This window comes from Protomyctophum parallelum, assembly GCF_964188405.1.
Source record: "Protomyctophum parallelum genome assembly, chromosome: 15".
Lineage (NCBI taxonomy): Eukaryota > Metazoa > Chordata > Actinopteri > Myctophiformes > Myctophidae > Protomyctophum > Protomyctophum parallelum.
The window spans coordinates 47,245,194-47,264,369 of NC_139710.1; positions in this window are offsets into that span (position 1 = coordinate 47,245,194).

The window sequence follows — 19,176 nt, forward strand, 5'->3', positions numbered from 1 at the left end:
TGCAAGTTAGTTACAAAGCTGCATTCTCTCGCGCGTGCCAAACTGTCATTCCTCTTGTATTATTTTCCCACCAAGGAGTAACTAAACCTTGCATCTCGAAGCACAGTCGAGACGGGCAGTGTCGGTAGGGTAGGCCAATCAGAGGCAGGCGGGGCGTTACCATGCCTATGCTCAGCCGCACACTAGATATACGCGGTTCCCACTGGTCAGGACCCTTTCGTGGGTCCTGACCATTTTCATTTTCTACAAATATATATATATATATTTCTTTTTTTAATACATTCTTCAAAATAATTGTATTAAAAATCGCAGATCTACAAGCTCACGGCGCGGCACGAAGCGACGCGTTGTGCGCTTGTAGATCTGCTAATTTCACTATAGTTCGGGGAACCACTGGGCTACTGGGTGCGTGCGGGGTCCTCGTTTCCTCAGGCTTGTAAAGCTGATCCACTATCAGTTGCAGGCTGCTGTTACACCAGCAGCCTGGCAATGAACCTGATTTCTCTGGGCGTTTTGACATTTCTGGCCATGTAATGGCGAGCAAGAAAACCCTATTAAGCCGCTAATCAATTGATGTATCCTGTGGGGGAATGCACTCAGAGTGTGTGTACGCATTCTTTATCGTGATTGAAACTTTCCTGTTTGGAGTGCATGCCTCCTGCCTGGCCGTGACATGACATGACAGAAGGTGTATATTTCTTTGGGGACAGCCTGGTGTTTAAAAGATTAAACGCACATATGGAAATTAGCTCAATATGTGAAAGACGCAATGGCACTCGCGCGCACACACACACACACACACACACACACACACACACACATTCTTTCTATTGATTATTTTCATAGTCTGACGAGCATCTAAAAGCATATAAAGCTCTATATGTAATTCTAGACGGTTGCAACCAGGCCCGACAGATTACAATCAAGTTGACATCAGCTCCTATCGCTCTGACTCATCTTACCCCCCCCCCCCCCCACACACACACACACACACACACACACACACACAGGCCAGTGGAGGCACACAGAGCTGTGGACTGTGAGGAGGTCATCACACATTATGTCAGGACACATTACATCCTATGACACTGAAGGCCTCCTCTTTTGTTAGCCAGGTGTCTAGGGGGCAGCTCCGGCAGCGTTTTATTTTACCAAAGCCTCTTGACAATGTGCTATTTTTTTTTTTCCAATTGCGCCAATCTGCCCGGAATGGAACAGCCTGTCTTGTCGATGAAGACGCAACCAGACAGCACTGCGGGCTAGAGAAAGAGAGGTGAGGAAGAGATAGTAAGCTTGTGACAGTGGGCTAAATTGAAAAAACACAAGGGGGACAAGGGCACTCAAAACACACAATGTTAGCAGTCGGTGTGTGCGTGCGTGCGTGCGTGCGTGCGTGCGTGCGTGCGTGCGTGCGTGCGTGCGTGCGTGCGTGCGTATATCCCATGAGAGAAGTCATACAGGAATAGTGGATACAGAATAAATGAGTGAAATGGGAAGTGAAGAACTAAATGAGCAAACAAAATTGGAACTTCAACACTATAAAAAATGTAAGCTGATAAATTGTTTCGGGTAAAATTTGCAACCCACCTGAAAATGTATTTGCTGTTTATTAAAGAGACGGAGACCCCAGTGACTGAACACACACTCTGGCAATGATTACTATCAGGGTATAGAGTATAGGGTATAGGGTATATGTTGAAAAAGTGAACTTTTTTAACAATAAACATAATTCTTTAACCAAAAATATCACTCACAGAATCTTTAAACACCCAACAGTGTCATTGTGAAGTGATGCTAGCGGTAGCGATGGTATTAGTTCAACCCGACACAGCAAACATCAATACAGGCTTTCACTTGCATCAGAATTCAGCAAGAAATGATGACCAGGTTGATTTGTGAGAATGTTCGCCACGGATGTGGTAAATGGTGCATTTACAGTGTAATACAGTATATAGCGCTTTTTTAGATTGTGCATCACATTCACCCATTCACACTCACTCCATTTCACACACCGATGGCAGGGGAAACCATGCAAGGCACCAACCTGCACGTCGGGAGCAATTAGGGGTTCAGCGTCTTGCTCAAGGACATTTCCACACTGACTCTGGGGGAGCCCGGGATCGAACTGGGAACCCTGCGGTTACCATCCGGCCGCTCTACCGGACACTCCACCCCTGAGCCACTGCTGGCCCGATGTGAAGCTGATCTCTATTGCAGAAGTTGAGGGCTTCATAAAGGTTAGGTCTTTGCTATGTCAAATCAGGCTACACAACGCAGATATGAAAAAACAACATCAAAAACCAAAAGTCTGTAACTGCTAGAATAGAGTAGACACGCTGTAGGCTATGGCAAGTACAGTGAATTCCACCTGCGTGAAGTTTAAACACTTTTCCCCACCGTGTAAACCAGTTTGGCCCAGTTTCGCACATCTTTTTAGGAAATAGAACCATGTGTAGCGTTAAAAGACTGAAATGCAATAAAAGTGAAAGTGAAGCTCATGAAAAGCATGAAAGTTGAGTCATAGCTGGAAATCTAAGCATCTAAGAAATGTATTTGGGGGAAAATCTCTTAAGATACACCAGCATTGTTCCCATGTAGCACTTCTGTAGTTAGTTATAGGTCAATTCTGTATAAAGATTTATATTTCCATTTGTCCAAATGAGGTGTAGACACTAGACCAGTGGTTCCCAAAGACCCGGATTAATTTGATTTCAACCTTACTACTACTTTGTACTACTAGGAATTAGGTTAAAAAAAAGATAAAAAAAATAATAAAAAAAATAAGTTTGATGAAAATGTTATGCACATTATATAATAATTATATAATAATATAATAAATTAATAATTTACATTTGGGGGATATCTTTCACAATAATGAATAAAACATGTTCTAATGATCACAAAAAACATATATTACAATTATTTTACTTACTTTTATTAGGGTTAAAGGTCAAAAGTCATAGGTTCAAAATTGTCAATTTTTTTTAATTTGTGTGAATTTCAGCCTCTGTGGGGGGTATTTATATGCAAATATCATGACCAATGGCATTGCAATGAACATCACTGATGGCGTTTAGGTGAAAAAAGAACAGAAAAAAAAAGAAATTAAGTAATTAATTAAAATAAGATTGTTGCTATAAAGCAACGCTGGGTCTTAGAGGGTGGGAGTTCCAGGGGGTCCCCAGCTAAATGATAGTTAGGAACCAAATGGACCCTTTAGTTGGGTCGTATGTGATACTTCTGTGACCGCGGAGAGCAAAGGTCCGTTTCTTCTGGATTTATCATCTATGAAGGTTAAAAAAACAAATGCGGGCAAAATCCATTAGAGCCCCAAATCCATATGTCCACCAGCATCAACAACCTGTTGATAAGGCAAAATTACCTCAAATTCATTCTGCTTTACGTAGCATGTGACATGTCAAACTGGGGGTTTTCATGATTCTGAATCCATTCCAAGCATTAGTTTTGCACAAATAACACAATTGGGCACATTTGGGCAAGTGCAGTATGGCCGTTTTTAGCCCAAGGAGTGTTCTTTTTGCCATATTGTGCCTTAACAGGTTGTTGATGGTGGCCATATGGATTTGAGGCTCTCGTGAATTCTGCCCACATTTTTGCGAGGTATAGCCTATGGGGGCTCAATTTGTTTTTTAACCTTCATACGTAGATGATAAATACCACTGAGAAACTGCCCTTTGCTCTCTGCGGTCATGGAAGTATCAGATACGACCCCATTACTTATGGGTCTGTAACTCTGAAGAAACCCTAACGGGTCCATTTGGTTCCATTTGTACACTCTCAAAGTTTGGGAACCACTGCGACTAGACATTGAGTTGGCACAAGCAGCCAGCCTGTATAGTGTGGTTTCACCACTGAATAGTGCATCATGATTTGTGCGACTTGGCTGCGTTCACAAACTGCACACACAGTAACCCTTACCCTCGATGGCTAAATGATCAGACAGGGAGGCCACAAAGTAAACAGAATCTTGTTTTGTTGTTCCATATTAACAGGAGTAGAGTAAAAACTTTCCATCATGTATTTTCCCCCCAAGAATCCTGACTGATGAAACACTACAGGCATGATGTGACACATGGCACTCATAGTTTACACACACATTTATACTCAAAGGACCACAATGGAAATATAAGCTCTCAGCTTTTTGGGGGTTTATCCTCTTGACAGATATACTGTAATTTATGTACAAATATATGGTCATGTATATGCATGTTTTGTCAATAAAAACATGAATCAGTCAATAAATGCTGAACATGTGTTAATTAACCCATTCTGAACGGGCACCCATTTTGGTGTTAGCATCATGTTATGCTTTAGCTATTTAAAAAATAGCAGATCTACAAGCTCATATCGCGCCACCGAGTGGCGCGATACGAGCTTGTAGGTCTGCTATTTTTTGAAAAATCGAAGAACGACTGACATTTTTTAGAATCTGATCTCAGGTCAGAATGGGTTCATCAGACCAGTGTGTGTCCAGTGGAAACCTCGTATGAATCTGATCTCAGGTCAGAATGTGTTAATTAATTGTCTGTAATGCAGGGCTCTGCTGAGCCAAATGTCCTGGTTGGACCCCTCCTCTCATGGCTAAGTCCTTCCTTACTGCCATCGCTTCAACTCAAATACAAACTTTAAAGCTTTAAAAAGGAGAAGCTCTAAACCACCTAAAGTATTACAGAATACTATTCTAGTCTTGGGTAGATTTGTATTGGGTGAGATATACAGAACACAAATTAAACCATTCCCTACTTGGCAGAGTAGGCTACAATCTGGAGTTCAGCATTTAGGAAAAACCTGCCATCGGGGGCCAAATCCACAAAAGAAAATAATAATATAAATCTTAGAAGTAGAAACATCAAGGAGTGCTGTTCACTTAAGCAGCACAAGAGGTGGCCCCTGACGGCTAAAGGCGGATGATACGTCTCCTAGCGTGTCTGTGAAGAATGACACAGCGGGTGAGGAAGTGCTGCCGGAATCAAAACAGCAGATTCGTGTGTGGTCAAAGTTTGGCTTTGCCTGAACACTACGTCCTAACCGTTTTAACACATTCTGACCTGAGATCAGATTCATACGAGGTTTCCACTGGAAACACACTGGTCTGATGAACCCATTCTGACCTGAGATCAGATTCTAAAAATGTCAGTCGTTCTTCGATTTTTCAAAAATAGCAGACCTACAAGCTCGTAGCGAGCCACTCGGTGGCGCGCTATGAGCTTGTAGATCTGCTATTTATCAATAGCTAAAGCATGACATGATGCTAACACCAAAATGGGTGCCCGTTCAGAATGGGTTAACACCTGGCCCGTGCATGCACACACGCTATGCATGCCTGGCCAAGAGGGTCCTTTCCCAGAGGAGAGAAAGAAAAAGAAAAAAACACAGACCTTAAAAACTGCCGCTTGCTCATTCTATGCACGTTTTTCCAGACAGATAATTTCAGGTTTGTGCCCACTAGCGCCAACCCTCTGTCCGTCCCACTTTCCCTGACCTGTAATTACATGCCATTCATTTGATTTGTTCATTAGTTCCAAGCTTCGGCTGGGTTGGAGCAAACAGGAACCCTCTTATTAGTGGTTCATGACTCTACTCTCTCCATAGGATCCTGGAGCCTTGGTGGAAAAAGAGGATGGGGGACCGAGTACGGGGACGAGGAGGTTGGTGGGTGTGTGGGTGTGGTGGGAGTAGGGTCGCTGGGTCGGCGGGTGTTACTGCCGGTAGGAAGAACCACTCTGAACCTGGCATCCGCATTTTGGGGGAATGTATTCAAACAAAACGGGGCATAAGGGGTTAAAACACAGATGACTTGGAACAGGAATTGGCTCACCGAAATGAGCCAATTCCCTGAACTGGGGAGTAAGATGGTAAATGGTGCATGTAAGCTGGTATTAGGGCTGTTCCGATCGCGTGAACTGAAATCGGGGCCGATCGCGTCATTTTCAAATGATCGGAATCGGATTGGGAGCAAATAAATGTGTCGTCCCTAGTATCAATATTATATCCATATATCATATCATATTAGAGTGGATATTGTCTGTCATTTTGGATATTGTACTATTGTGATAATGCATAAGTGTATACAAATATAAATATCTGATCAGAAAATTCGGTGGATACTCAAAATCAAATGATCGGAATCAGATGGGGAGCAAAATCCCTAGCTAGTATAGCACCTTTATCCAAAGCACTTTAGAATGTGCATTACCTTTACTCATTCACACAACGATGGCGGAGGAAACCATGTCACCAATAACCTACTATCAGCACTGAGCTACCACGTGTAGCACCGTAAGCCTCATGGTCCACTTACTAAATATAAGTCTTTACGATTAATGGGAATGAAATTAAAGAGGTAGCCTGACCTTCTGTCAAATAAGCTCTTTAATAAATTGACATTTGTGCGCCGACAACAAACCGAGTGGCGGTTTCTCCTCTTCCGTGTGTTCAGATCAACACCTAGTATGGCGTGGTGATTTTGAGCTTATTCCGTTCCACTAACACACGCCATGTGTTGAAGTGTTCATAGCTCGTAACAAAAGCTAAATAACACTGGACCCACAGAAGTGAAACTGCTACCATTTTCTCGTCACACGACGTTGATCAAAGAGCTTATTTGCCAAAAATGTCAAAATGTTTTAATCTTAACTCTTGCCAAATACTTAATCAATTATATGTTGTGCTTTGAAACTAGTATGGAAGTCTCGCCTCATTCCATGTTCTAGGCTGTTCTTAAAAAAAAAGGGGGATATATGATTTCAAGCATCACAGTCCTTATAATATGGTACAAACAGTATGGTACGTACGTGTACGTAAGAGAGGGAGGTGTACTGTACAGTTTCTGTACAGTTAGACATCTATCTGCGTCTGTATGTTCAGACTGGCAGCCCAAATCCCATCTTTGGTGTAAGTACAGTATGCCTCTGGGGAGAGGATGTAGAATACGCACATGGACAGGTGGGTGCTGGGCTAAAGAGGCTTCAGTTTAACCCATTCTGACCTGAGATCAGATTCATACGAGGTTTCCACTGGACACACACTGATCTGATGAACCCATTCTGACCTGAGATCAGATTCTAAAAATGTCAGTCGTTCTTCGTTTTTTTTCAAAAATAGCAGACCTACAAGCTCGTATCGCGCCACTCGGTGGCGCGATATGAGCTTGTAGGTCTGCTATTTTTAAATAGCTAAAGCATAACATGATGCTGACACCAAAATGGGTGCCCGTTCAGAATGGGTTAAAGTGTAATGGAGTCCGCACACCATATTAGGTAGAAAAATACTTATTATAAATAATGTATTCGTCTGACAACGTTTCGATCCTGTGGATCGAATCCTGATGAAGACGAATAAATGAAGAAGTCTTTTTTTTTTACCTAATAATATGGTGTGAAGGCTCCATCCATCTGTAAACTAAGTCTGACTCTGAACAGAAAAACACTACATGGAAATAGATTTTGTGCGTAACAGATTTGAAACACATTCCTGGGTGGGTTGAAATGAGATTCATGGGTTATATTATATCTGATTTCTAAAGATGTGTCTCAATCTGGAGCAGACGCTCCAATGAAGCCTCATCTATGTTTCATTGTACGAAATAACTTGTAGATTTCGGTGCCACCTGTTACGACAGAGTATAAGCATTACTAGCACCAAATTTGTCATTATAATTGTTACCACAGCAACCAATGCAAATATGTCAACAATGTCTGACTACACAAATCTGATCTGATCACTTGCAAACAGTGTGGACAGTCTGTCCCAAATATCATATTTCTCTGCAGTCTGAACAAATCCATAGTAGCATTTCTTGTTACTATCGGGAGATATTCACTTCAATCCTGGACCGGTTACCCGATCACAAGCAAGACTGCACTCACAGCAGCAACTGTTGCTTCCGCAAACAACGGCCGTTCCCATCGCAACGCACCAAGGCTTCCACGCCTTCCAGAGCGCCGCGAGCGCCTCGAGCGCCTCCCCCACGGAACGGACCACGGACGCAACTTCAAGATCAGCCCATGAACTGCAGACAACCAACGCCAGCGGACCCCCACATACCACCGCAGGCGTCTTGTTCGCCGAAGCCACCCCAGCGGCAGTGATCATGGAGCTGAACGAGGAACACCACCCCCTCCCCCACACCCACAGTCAACCCAGGACTACAGAGGATAATAGACCACCCATTCCCACCCCAGCCACGGACCCAGACACCAGGATGGATCTGACCTGGCCTACAGACATGTCCAGACATGTTCAGACATGTTCAGACATGTTCAACGGCGCCACCCCCCACATTCCACCGCCCCTCCCCACTCACACCTCAGCCGCGGACACGCCCATCCTCGGTCACACCTCTGACTACTTCAACACAGACGAAATTAACACAATCGTCGCATCCAACGGCCTTCACCTGTTCCATTTGAATGTGAATAGCTTGAGTCCCAAACTAGCTGAGATCAGACATCTGTTCCAGAACGGTAAGGCAAACATACTGTGTTTCTCTGAAACTAAACTTGATGAGTCTACTAAAGACCCAGAGATTGAAATAGAAAATTACTCAGTCATTAGAAATGACAGAAACAGGCATGGTGGTGGCGTGTGCATGTATATTCACCAAGATACTGAATACATTACTCGTACTGACTTGCAGCATGATGAAATTGAAACTGTGTGGGTTGAATTAATTTTCAAAAATGCTAAATCGGTATTAGTGGGCACCGTCTATAGACCCCCTGATCAGAATGAGTTCTATGATATACTTGAGGGGTGCTTAGCTGGGGAGGAATGTGTAGAGAAGATCCTGATTGGCGACTACAATACGGATATGCGTCATAAGGAAGCTCCTGTGTTCAAGTCATTTAGTCGGTTTTGTGATCTGCATAGTATCAGTCAGCTAATTACCCAACCCACAAGAGTGTGTGATTCTTCTCAAACTGTCATTGATCTCATTCTGACCTCGGACAAATCCAGAATCTCAAAGAAAGGGGTTATTGTATGTGGGCTCAGTGATCATTTTATGATTTTCTGTACCCGCAAAATACAAAAACTAAAGTTTGACTGTCACAAAACAGTCATATCTAGGGACCTCAAAACCTACTCTAGTGAGGCCTTTAACCTTGAACTGGAGAGTCTGGATTGGTCCGATGTGCTCAGGAGCTCACTAGTCGAAGAAGCATGGCTTGGCTTTAAAACCAAATTTACATCAGTACTAAACATCATGGCTCCTTTGAGAACCGTCAGGGTCAAAACCCGCTCGGAGCCATGGATGAATTCTGACATACTGACTGCAATGAAAGCCAGAGATAACAAATGCTCTGAACTTCTTAAATGCAAGTCCAAACTAGCCAAGTGCAAGCGCTTCGACAGTGATCTCCAAACCAAACTGTGCAACCTAAAAGCCCAGTGTAACAAGCTAAGAAACAGTGTAATTGCCATGACCAAATCAGCCAAATGTAACTTTATCAATGATAAAGCCGAGGAAATCAAAAACAATCCTCGGGAGCTATGGAAGTTACTAAACAATCAACTAGGCTGTGGTCAGAAACTAAAAACCAGGTTTACTAACATAAACATCAAATCGAATAACACCCTCATCACTGACAAACTCGATGTAGCCAACCACTTGAACATCTTCTTTACAAACATTGCAACAAAGCTGGTTAGCAAACTGCCCTCCCACTCTGGGCGTTTTGGTGTAGAGCACATCAAAGCCTTCTACAAAAACCTTGGTGTTTGTAAAGATGATTTTAAAATGACAATGGTAACAACCGAGGAGGTACTTAAAAAACTGAGTGCCCTCCAACCCCACAAGGCCACTGGCCATGACAATATTCCCTCCAAATTTCTCAGAGACTCAGCCTTTTCCATAGCTCCAGTCATCACCCACATAGTTAACCTCTCCATCAAACAGGGACAGGTCCCCCAAGATTTTAAACTGGCCAAAGTAACCCCCTTGTACAAAAAAGGGAGTAAATTAGAACCCGGCAACTACCGCCCTATTTCTATTCTAAGCTCCATCTCGAAAGTGATGGAAAAAATAGTCTATGAACAGGTTGAAAAGTATCTTGCCTCTAATAAATTGCTGTACGAGTTCCAATCTGGTTTCAGAACATCCCACTCCACTGACACATGCCTCCTCTATTTGAGCGATCACATCAAACACGAGGTGGATGCTGGAAAATACTGCGGCATGGTCATGCTGGACCTCCAAAAGGCTTTTGACACCGTGAACCACTCCATACTGGTTAACAAGCTTAAAGCTATTGGTTTTGATAGCACATCAGTGAGCTTGATGCAATCCTACCTGGAGGGGAGAGAACAGATGGTGGAGGTGAACGGAACACTGTCCCCTCCCCTCCCAGTGAGCTGTGGCGTCCCACAAGGAAGCATACTAGGGCCTTTACTGTTCCTAATTTATGTTAACGACATGACTTCAGCTTGTGACTGCAACTTGTTCCTGTTCGCAGATGACTCAGCACTGCTGGTCTCGGACAGGAACAAACTGCAGGTTGAAAAGACCCTCAGCTCTGAACTCGGTAGAATCTGCACCTGGCTCGCTGATAACAAACTATCCTTACACCTGGGAAAAACTGAATCCATCCTCTTCGGATCAAATAGTAAACTCAGCAAGGCAGATGGCTTCTTGGTTAGAGTGGGTGACAATATTATCACACGAAAAGATGAAATTACCTATGGTTCCATCCTGGAGGCCAATCTTTCCGGTGATAAAATGGCCACCAACGTAATCAAAAAAGTCAATCAAAGAACAAGATTCCTTTACAGGATCTCCTCACTGGTCAGCAAAAACACCTTGAAGACCTTAACAGGAGCCCTCGTACAAGGTTTCTTTACTATGCATCCACCTCTTGGTACCACAGCACCTCAAAGGCCCTTAAAACAAGGCTCCAGACCTCCCAAAACAAACTGGTCAGGCTCCTACTTGGCCTCACCCCCCGAACCCACCTCACCCCTGCCCACTTTGACAGGCTGGGATGGCTTAGGGTCGACGACAGAGTACAGCATCTTGCAATGGGTCTGGTCCACAAGATTCGATACACCACCAAGATACCCATGTACCTGTCTAAATACTTCCTTAATGTAAACGAAGTCCACACCCACAACACCAGAGGGAGTGCAACAAACCATGTACAACCCAGATTCGGCACAAACAAGGGACTAAATTCTTTTCGCTCCTATGCCACCAAAATGTGGAACGCCCTACCAACAGTCATTAAGAAATGTGAATCCCTTGACTCCTTCAAAACCGCTCTCAAAGGGCACCTACGGATGGCTGCAATTCGAAACTGGCCTCTGTAAAATCTGAATCCCCCCCACCCCCCCCCCCCCATTTTCCCTCACTGTATATTGTATCTTTTCCCTTTTTTGCTTCCCATATGAATTCCTGTTCTGTACTTTAGCTACATAGAAATGTCTATTTGTATGTCTCTAAATGTCTGTATGTCTTTAAATGTTTTGATGAATTGAACAATGTGGACCCTGTTGTAAACAAGTGTAATGCTTAATTGGGTCGTCCACTCACAGTTGACAGTCTTTGTATTGAGTTTGTGCTTAAAATGTACTGTACATTCTACAAACTGTTAATAAAGATTTCAATCAATCAATCAATAGTTTTATCCTGTCTTGTACAGGATCTATACAGTACCTTCTAGGTTAGTATAATGTTATGAGACTCTCCTCTACATTGGAATAGTAGTTCCATAATACATCCTGGTTCGTGCCCACAATAAGTAAAAATCATAACAGGGAAAAGACATCGTCGTGCTCAATTCTTCTGTCAAGTCAGTCTTCAGACCAAACATGCAGATCATAAATATGCATCAAGCCAAAATCAAGCGGGTGCAGAAAATCTGCAACATCATAAATAGTCAACCCGTACATTACGTAAAACAGTCGTACACCCCCACATTACTAACGGAGCAACAAGTTTCTCAAAGCTTGCGGTGTCTGCCATCAGCCTCATCATAGTCTCTCAAGACTCACGTCAACTAGTCTGTTGGCAAAGCAGTAGAACGAAACGTTCCTACAAAGTTTCGATGAACAACACGGGTCGCCGTTTTCCCCGAATATTTGCCGATGGGATCATGCCTCATCATGACACTCTTTGACAGTTAAAAAAATCGAGTGGGACTTAAATCCAAGTAGGGATCTTAAATCGTTAATCGCCGTTAAGAAATTCTTCAATTAAACGTAACAGTCAATTAATCAAACATTCTGCAGTTCTATCATTGGGAGGTTTTCTGTGAATGTAATGCTGTCTGCACGCGCACGTGGCCGAGGAACGCACGTTAAGAAAATGTGACAGACAAGACAGTGCACTTTTCATTTCATTCCTCTTACAAAGATGTCATTGCCTGGCCCTGTATCTCAAATGGTCAAATATATATTTGATTGAGGAATATAATATTCCTTTTGAATTTTTATATTAGATATTTGTTATATTAGATATTATTTATATATTCAGATTCTCAGATTCAACCAACCGGTCAGCTAATCGATCGATAAGTTTATCAACTATCAATTCATGAATAATTAATCGAATAATCTCTAGTTCCAAGCAATCTTTCTGAAGGTGTAGTCAGTGTGAGCTTGCCTTTCAAGACAGACCTACTGTCTCAGGAAATCTAGAGCTGCACACACAGGGCGAAGGCAGGAAACGCTGTCACAGACAGTCTGGCCAGGGCAGCTATTATCCAGACTACTGTTTGTACAGTTGGAATGCACTTGACACTTACTCAGTCGGCAAGATGACTATTTCAGGTTTTCACAGGCCGCTTGATCACAAACGAAAACACACAAGACAGTCATGCTGCGTTCATACTGGCAGATGCTAAAGATACAATGATGCAAAGCTACACATAGTATTACGTAGTAGCTTTGTATCTTTGTAGCTGAAGTTGAAAGCAGCTCAACTTTTTTGTAGCTTTGTAGCTGTTGTAGCTTTTGCAGCGGCTACAGGTCGGATGCATCTTTGTATCTTCATGTCGCTGACTTCCATTGAAAATGAATGGTAAACTGTATCTTTGCATCTGCCCGTGTGAACGCAGCATCACTTGCAAATGAGGACAGTTCTACTGTACATTAAGTGCATAATGTAAAAGTGTAATATTCTTTTCCATACTGACGATAATATTTGAAACCTATTGTATGGTCTTTGCTCTTACAAATAGGATCTTGTGTAGCATGCTGTAACATTGTTAATCTTGTTATGTTTCATTCTTTGGCCCGTTTTAAGTGCGTGTCACAGTAACAGCACAAGTCACTCCCTTGTGAGAGATAAATATAACAGACGGGGAGAAGAAAGCCGAGAAGAAAGGCTCTTCTACGCCTATAAAGCCATTAAGCCAGTTGTACTTCATCGATTGTACGACGGTGTCGGATGAATAGCAGATCTACAAGCTTCTATTTTCGCTGCGCAACAGCAGCATACAACAACGGTGTTTTAAATTAAGCATAATTGTAACAACTCTCCACATGACATGAAGAGTCAGGCTCTTTGTTCTTCACACACACTGAGATCAGATGAGAGCTGGTTTTAACAGACTGTCACACTGCACCGGGGGGAGCATTATATAACCCCGCTGGTGCTCCATCTATCACACAGGTATTCAAAGTGCGGGTCGCCTGGGAGGGAACTGGAAAGGAGAGGAAGATGAAAGAAAGAAAATCATTAAAAAAAAAAAGGATATACAATTTCATTTATTGTACCAGTTTACCTAATGTAAATCCGGCGTCTCTATTTTGGGGAATGTCATTATTGTAAAGAAATTCAAACGTTTTCGGAAACATTAGAAATGAGAAGATGGGCATGTCAGTCGGACCAGCGGTTCTGGACAAGCACCTATCCGACCGACTCAAACGCCAGGCAGTGCACACACCCTTGGGGTCCTCGCGGAGGACGAAAGGGACGTCGGCTATTTTTGTTACTTCGTTTTTTTTTTAAAGCCATTTCGCAAAAGGGATAGATAGCCATATAGCCTCTGGCTATATGGCTATTTGGAGCTCCTTGGCATGGAAAGGTTTGGGAACCCCTGCCCTAACACACAAAAAGAGACACAGAGAAGGGCAGACAATGGCGTTTGTAAACGACTGCTCTCCAACTGTGTAGGGGCAGCAACAGGCGTCACAAACGCTCACACTTCGTCAAGTGCCAGAAAACACTCCTCGCACAATTACTGGATATGCTGCTGTAATTAAAAGGTCCCTTCCAGCCCCTCAAACATGGCAGTGACCTTTACCAACGCAAACAGTCATTGTCTCGGGTGAGAGCAAGGCCTCTCCATAGGGATATAAAAAGAAGGCATTATTCTGCCTATTTAACATGTAATGAGATGCACACTAGAGCGCAGTGTGTGCATGGGGACATGCACACAACCTCCTCAGGGTCATCACCAGACATGACATTTGATGAATTCATGTCAAGAATCAATATGGGTCCATCTCTGCCAAGATGAGGTAGATACATTAACCCATTCTGACCTGAGATCAGATTCATACGAGGTTTCCGCCGGACACACACTGGTCTGATGAACCCATTCTGACCTGAGATCAGATTCTAAAAATGTCAGTCGCTCTTCGATTTTTCAAAAATAGCAGACCTACAAGCTCGTATCGCGCCACTCGGTGGCGCGATATGAGCTTGTAGATCTGCTATTTTTAAATAGCTAAAGCATAACATGATGCTGACACCAAAATGGGTGCCCGTTCAGAATGGGTTAACTTATATAGCCAATTAATGCACTCTTCTCAACTGGAACTAGCAGATCGAATGGACATTTAACAGGCGCTATAGCCTACTTACGCCCGTAAACATGTGATGAGACAATAACAATCTGTATCTAATACTGTTCTTTTTCAGTAATTACTTAGTATTTTTTTTTTTACCTAATTTTCCGAACAGAAGTAAGACAAATGAGAAACACAGGAGGGTCCATCAGCAGAATTGTCCAGACCAAAGTTACCATTAAACCTTCATGTCATGTCTCTAATTCAAACAGCACAACGCCCGAGTATCCTACTAGAAATGTGTGTGTCCTGTGTGCGTTGTCCACTTATGATATTTAGTCGACTAAAACTAGACTAACACTAAGACATTTCACATGACTAAAATATGACTAAAACTAAATTCAGTTTTATTTAAAAGAATGTGACTAAACTAAAATAAAATAAAATCTGTCAAAATCAACAATACGTCCGGCTCAACGACCTGGCCAGCCTGACGGCCTCTCCCAGGGTCTGCGTGGCTGAGCTAGGAGGAGCAGCTGAGAGAGAGAGAGAGAGAGAGAGAGAGAGGAGAGAGGAGAGAGAGAGGAGAGAGAGGAGAGAGGAGAGAGGAGAGAGAGAGGAGAGATCGGCACCGACACGGTCATCGCCGACATAATAGGCTGCCTGGTGAAGCTGCTGTCCAATATCCTGTGATGCTCGTTTCCCGAGAGTCCCCCCCCCTTCCCCGATCAGCCACCAGTGCCGTCTCCAGGCACAAATCAGCAGGGGGGCACTTTTTTTTCAAAAGGGGGCACTTCAATTTTCAAACCCCCCTATGTATAACAAATAGTCGCCTATTAATAAAGTGATGCTTGAAAAAGGCTACAAGTAGGCTACAATTATGCAGCAGCGGCACAACAAACAAAGAAATACAAATATGTCGAGCATTATAATGCATATATATTACCTTGTATTTCTATTAACTATTGAATGAATTTGAACATGTATATATTTACAATAATCATGAAGAATTTATAGATTTAACATTTGTAAAAACATTACAATATTGGTACAGTAGGGTAGGGTAGGCATAGGCTACTACTGGCCAATCTGGACTGGAGGGGCACAACATCCAATCTGGACTGGAGGGGCACAACATCCAATCTGGACTGGAGGGGCACAACATCCAATCTGGACTGGAGGGGCACAACATCCAATCTGGACTGGAGGGGCACAACATCCAATCTGGACTGGAGGGGCACAACATCCAATCTGGACTGGAGGGGCACAACATCCAATCTGGACTGGAGGGGCACAACATCCAATCTGGACTGGAGGGGCACAACATCCAATCTGGACTGGAGGGGCACAACATCCAATCTGGGGGGGCAATGCCAGACACGTCTTTCCTTACACAGTGTCTGCTATAGAGGTGATTTAAAATATTTAATCTTTTTATCGTTCTGTGCCGTCCAGCAGTTTTGCCGTCTACCGCTTGCCTGATTCCATGTGCATGCAGCATTAAGGAGGAGACAACATCCCTTTTTATCTCCATTTCAGACATCTCAATAGTAAAACTTCAAAACTCAAAACTTAGAAACCTCAAAGCTCATGCTAAATTAGGGCGCTTTCACACCGGACATGTTTGGTTCGTTTAAAACGAACCATGGTCCGCTTACCCCTTTGGTTCGGTTGGTGTGAACGTGCATACGAACTCTGGTGCGGATCAAAGAAACGAACCATGGTCCGCTAAAAAAGGCCGAACTCGGTTCGCTTCCAAACGAACCACGGTGCGGTTCGTTACTGGTGTGAATGCATTCGGACTTTATAGAGGACCAAATACAGGACGATAGGCAAAATAGCCGTCGGGCGTCGGCAGTTGTGAGGCTGCATTAATAATTATAGTTATAAAAGCATGTATTTTTTTACGGGGATCATATGACAGCTGACAGTCTGATTTTAATAGTAGACGCATACACAGTATATGTCGAGGCGCAGCGCAGCATACGAGGTTCACATGCGCAAAATGTACAAGTTATCGACATGGAATGGTGCACGGTATGGCACACGATGTTAGCTTGTAGATCTGTTTATTTTAATCATGCGCCGGCCGCCGCCACGCATGCGAATCTGCGATGCATGAGTCTTCATGCGAGTTTCTCTTTCAACTCGTGTCCCCTCCTTTTTGTGTGTGTGTGTGTGTGTGTGTGTGTGTCTGTGGGCGCGTGGGCGCGCACGCACATGAGGGGACTGGGGGAGAGACCCATATATTTATATGGGAGAGACGCAGAGACAGAGAAATATTTAAAATCATCCATGTCGCGCAGGCCGCAGGTATCGAGAAAAAGCCAATGTTAAATAAGCTATACACATGTGGTCCCAAATGTTTAATTGATTACATCACTATAGCAAAAGACGTAAAACTAGGTCAACTCAATTAGCTGCAGCGGAGCTGTTCTGACTTGAAGCTCAATAACCAACTGACCAAACCATAAGATGACATGGAAATGCCCGCCGCGGCGCCGATTTGATGCGCAGAAATAACATGGGTGAAGGTGCACACATGGAAGAAAAGTCCTTTTTATCGGGGATACCTTGTTGTAGGCTATACGTCTCCGTGAATTTATGCATCAGCATTCAGCAGCAAGCACATTATTGTTCAAACACCTGCTCCTCTGTTCATCTGTTGCTCTTATTTGGCTAATAAAATAATTAATAAGAATGAATGCAATAGCAAGTTGTTGCTGCCTGTCATGTTGCTGTTCTCTTCTCTCTCTGTGTGACTGAAGGTTGCACCTGCAAAAATTGTAGACAGTGATTTCCCCTCATGTTCTTTTCCCCCCCACTATTTGGTTCGCTTAACATGTCCACGTGTCATTTGTTTACATATTTGGTACGCTTTACAAAGTCCAGTGTGAACACCAAACGGACCAAAATCAAAATGCAAATATTTGGTCCTTGGTCCTTGATCCGGACCTTCTAAGCGAACTTTGGGTGTGAAAGCGCCCTTAAACCCAAATACAAAACTTTACCTGCCAATATACTGTACAATGTGTACAGTATAGTGACAGGTACATTCACACTGATATGCTACTCGTCTGACATTGGTTGCCCTGATAAAAGTTTACATGGTGAAACATTAATAAAAATCACACTTGTGAGATGAGGGGCGCCTCACCCCTCAGTCCTTTAAACAAACCTTAAAAGTCCATAGACTTGGTTGCCACATGATGTCACGTTTAGTACTCTAAACTAACATTAAAGCGCAAATAACATGCATTTTAAAACTGCTTTTAATATTTAATATCATATTGTCCATGTCCCTCAAAGTTATTTCTAATGGTTTGAGCCTCAATCACCACTCTGATATAACCAGGCCTTGTCAATTCTTTCTGGACTTTGAAAGCAGTTTTAGCTGCAGTACCACACTGTCCTGAGGTGGAGAGGGTGCTGATATGCAGATTATTTAATATTTGAGTCATTATAATACTCATGCTAGATAAAACCAGGCTTGTTTCCATTCCATGCCAGCTTGGAAAATCAACAATGGTGGACATTGTAAACAAAGTGGAAATGCAAATTTGCAACTGAAGACTGAAGAAATGGAGGAATTATACAAAGTAGGGTGACATTGATGACATCACGATGAGGCCAAAATCAGTCGAGCTGTTTCTGAGAGCAATTTCCATTAAAACACCCATATGATATGAAAGCCTGATTGTTCAAAATTGGTTATTTGTGGGGATAGAAAACACACATGGGAGCCCCAAAAACACAAAAGAAATTGAAAAAGTAGAATTTTATGTTATAGGTCCTTTAACTTTATTACTGCCGCTAGGTGGTAGCATACTGTAATTATGCCACGCTCTCACTGTACGCTCCTCGTTTCATTCTTATCTCATTAGAGATACAGCGCTTTGAAAACCCTGTTCTACTGGAGGCTCAATGGAGCTGGATTTAAAGATCCCATAGCGGGTGGGGACGGAGGCTCTCCTATAGTAACCGGAGCAATGCTAAAATTGACGGTCGCCGCTTTCATAATATGGAGTACACGGCTGTCTACGAACATGTACGTAGTTCGCACCTTTGGTACAGTTAGCTTTAGCTACGATTATAAACGTAGAAAGCAAAGGAAAAAGTTAAAAAGGTGCATTCTTGACTGCTATATGACGGAATTTCTGAAAGCCAGACGTTAGAGGGGATAGCCTAGCGCCCCTCAAAAAGTGACACAGACAGACAGACGAGTACAAAAATATATCAATATATACACCCATAAATCCCCAATCCCCATATAGAGTAGTACCCTGATGTCATCAATATGACGTCATAATACTGGTGTCATAGACTGGCCTGGACTCACTATTTGGGCGTGCCTGACACAGAACTCCCTATATCGGCTTAAAGCTGAAACAGACAGACAGACCATGGGTACCATGGTTACAACAG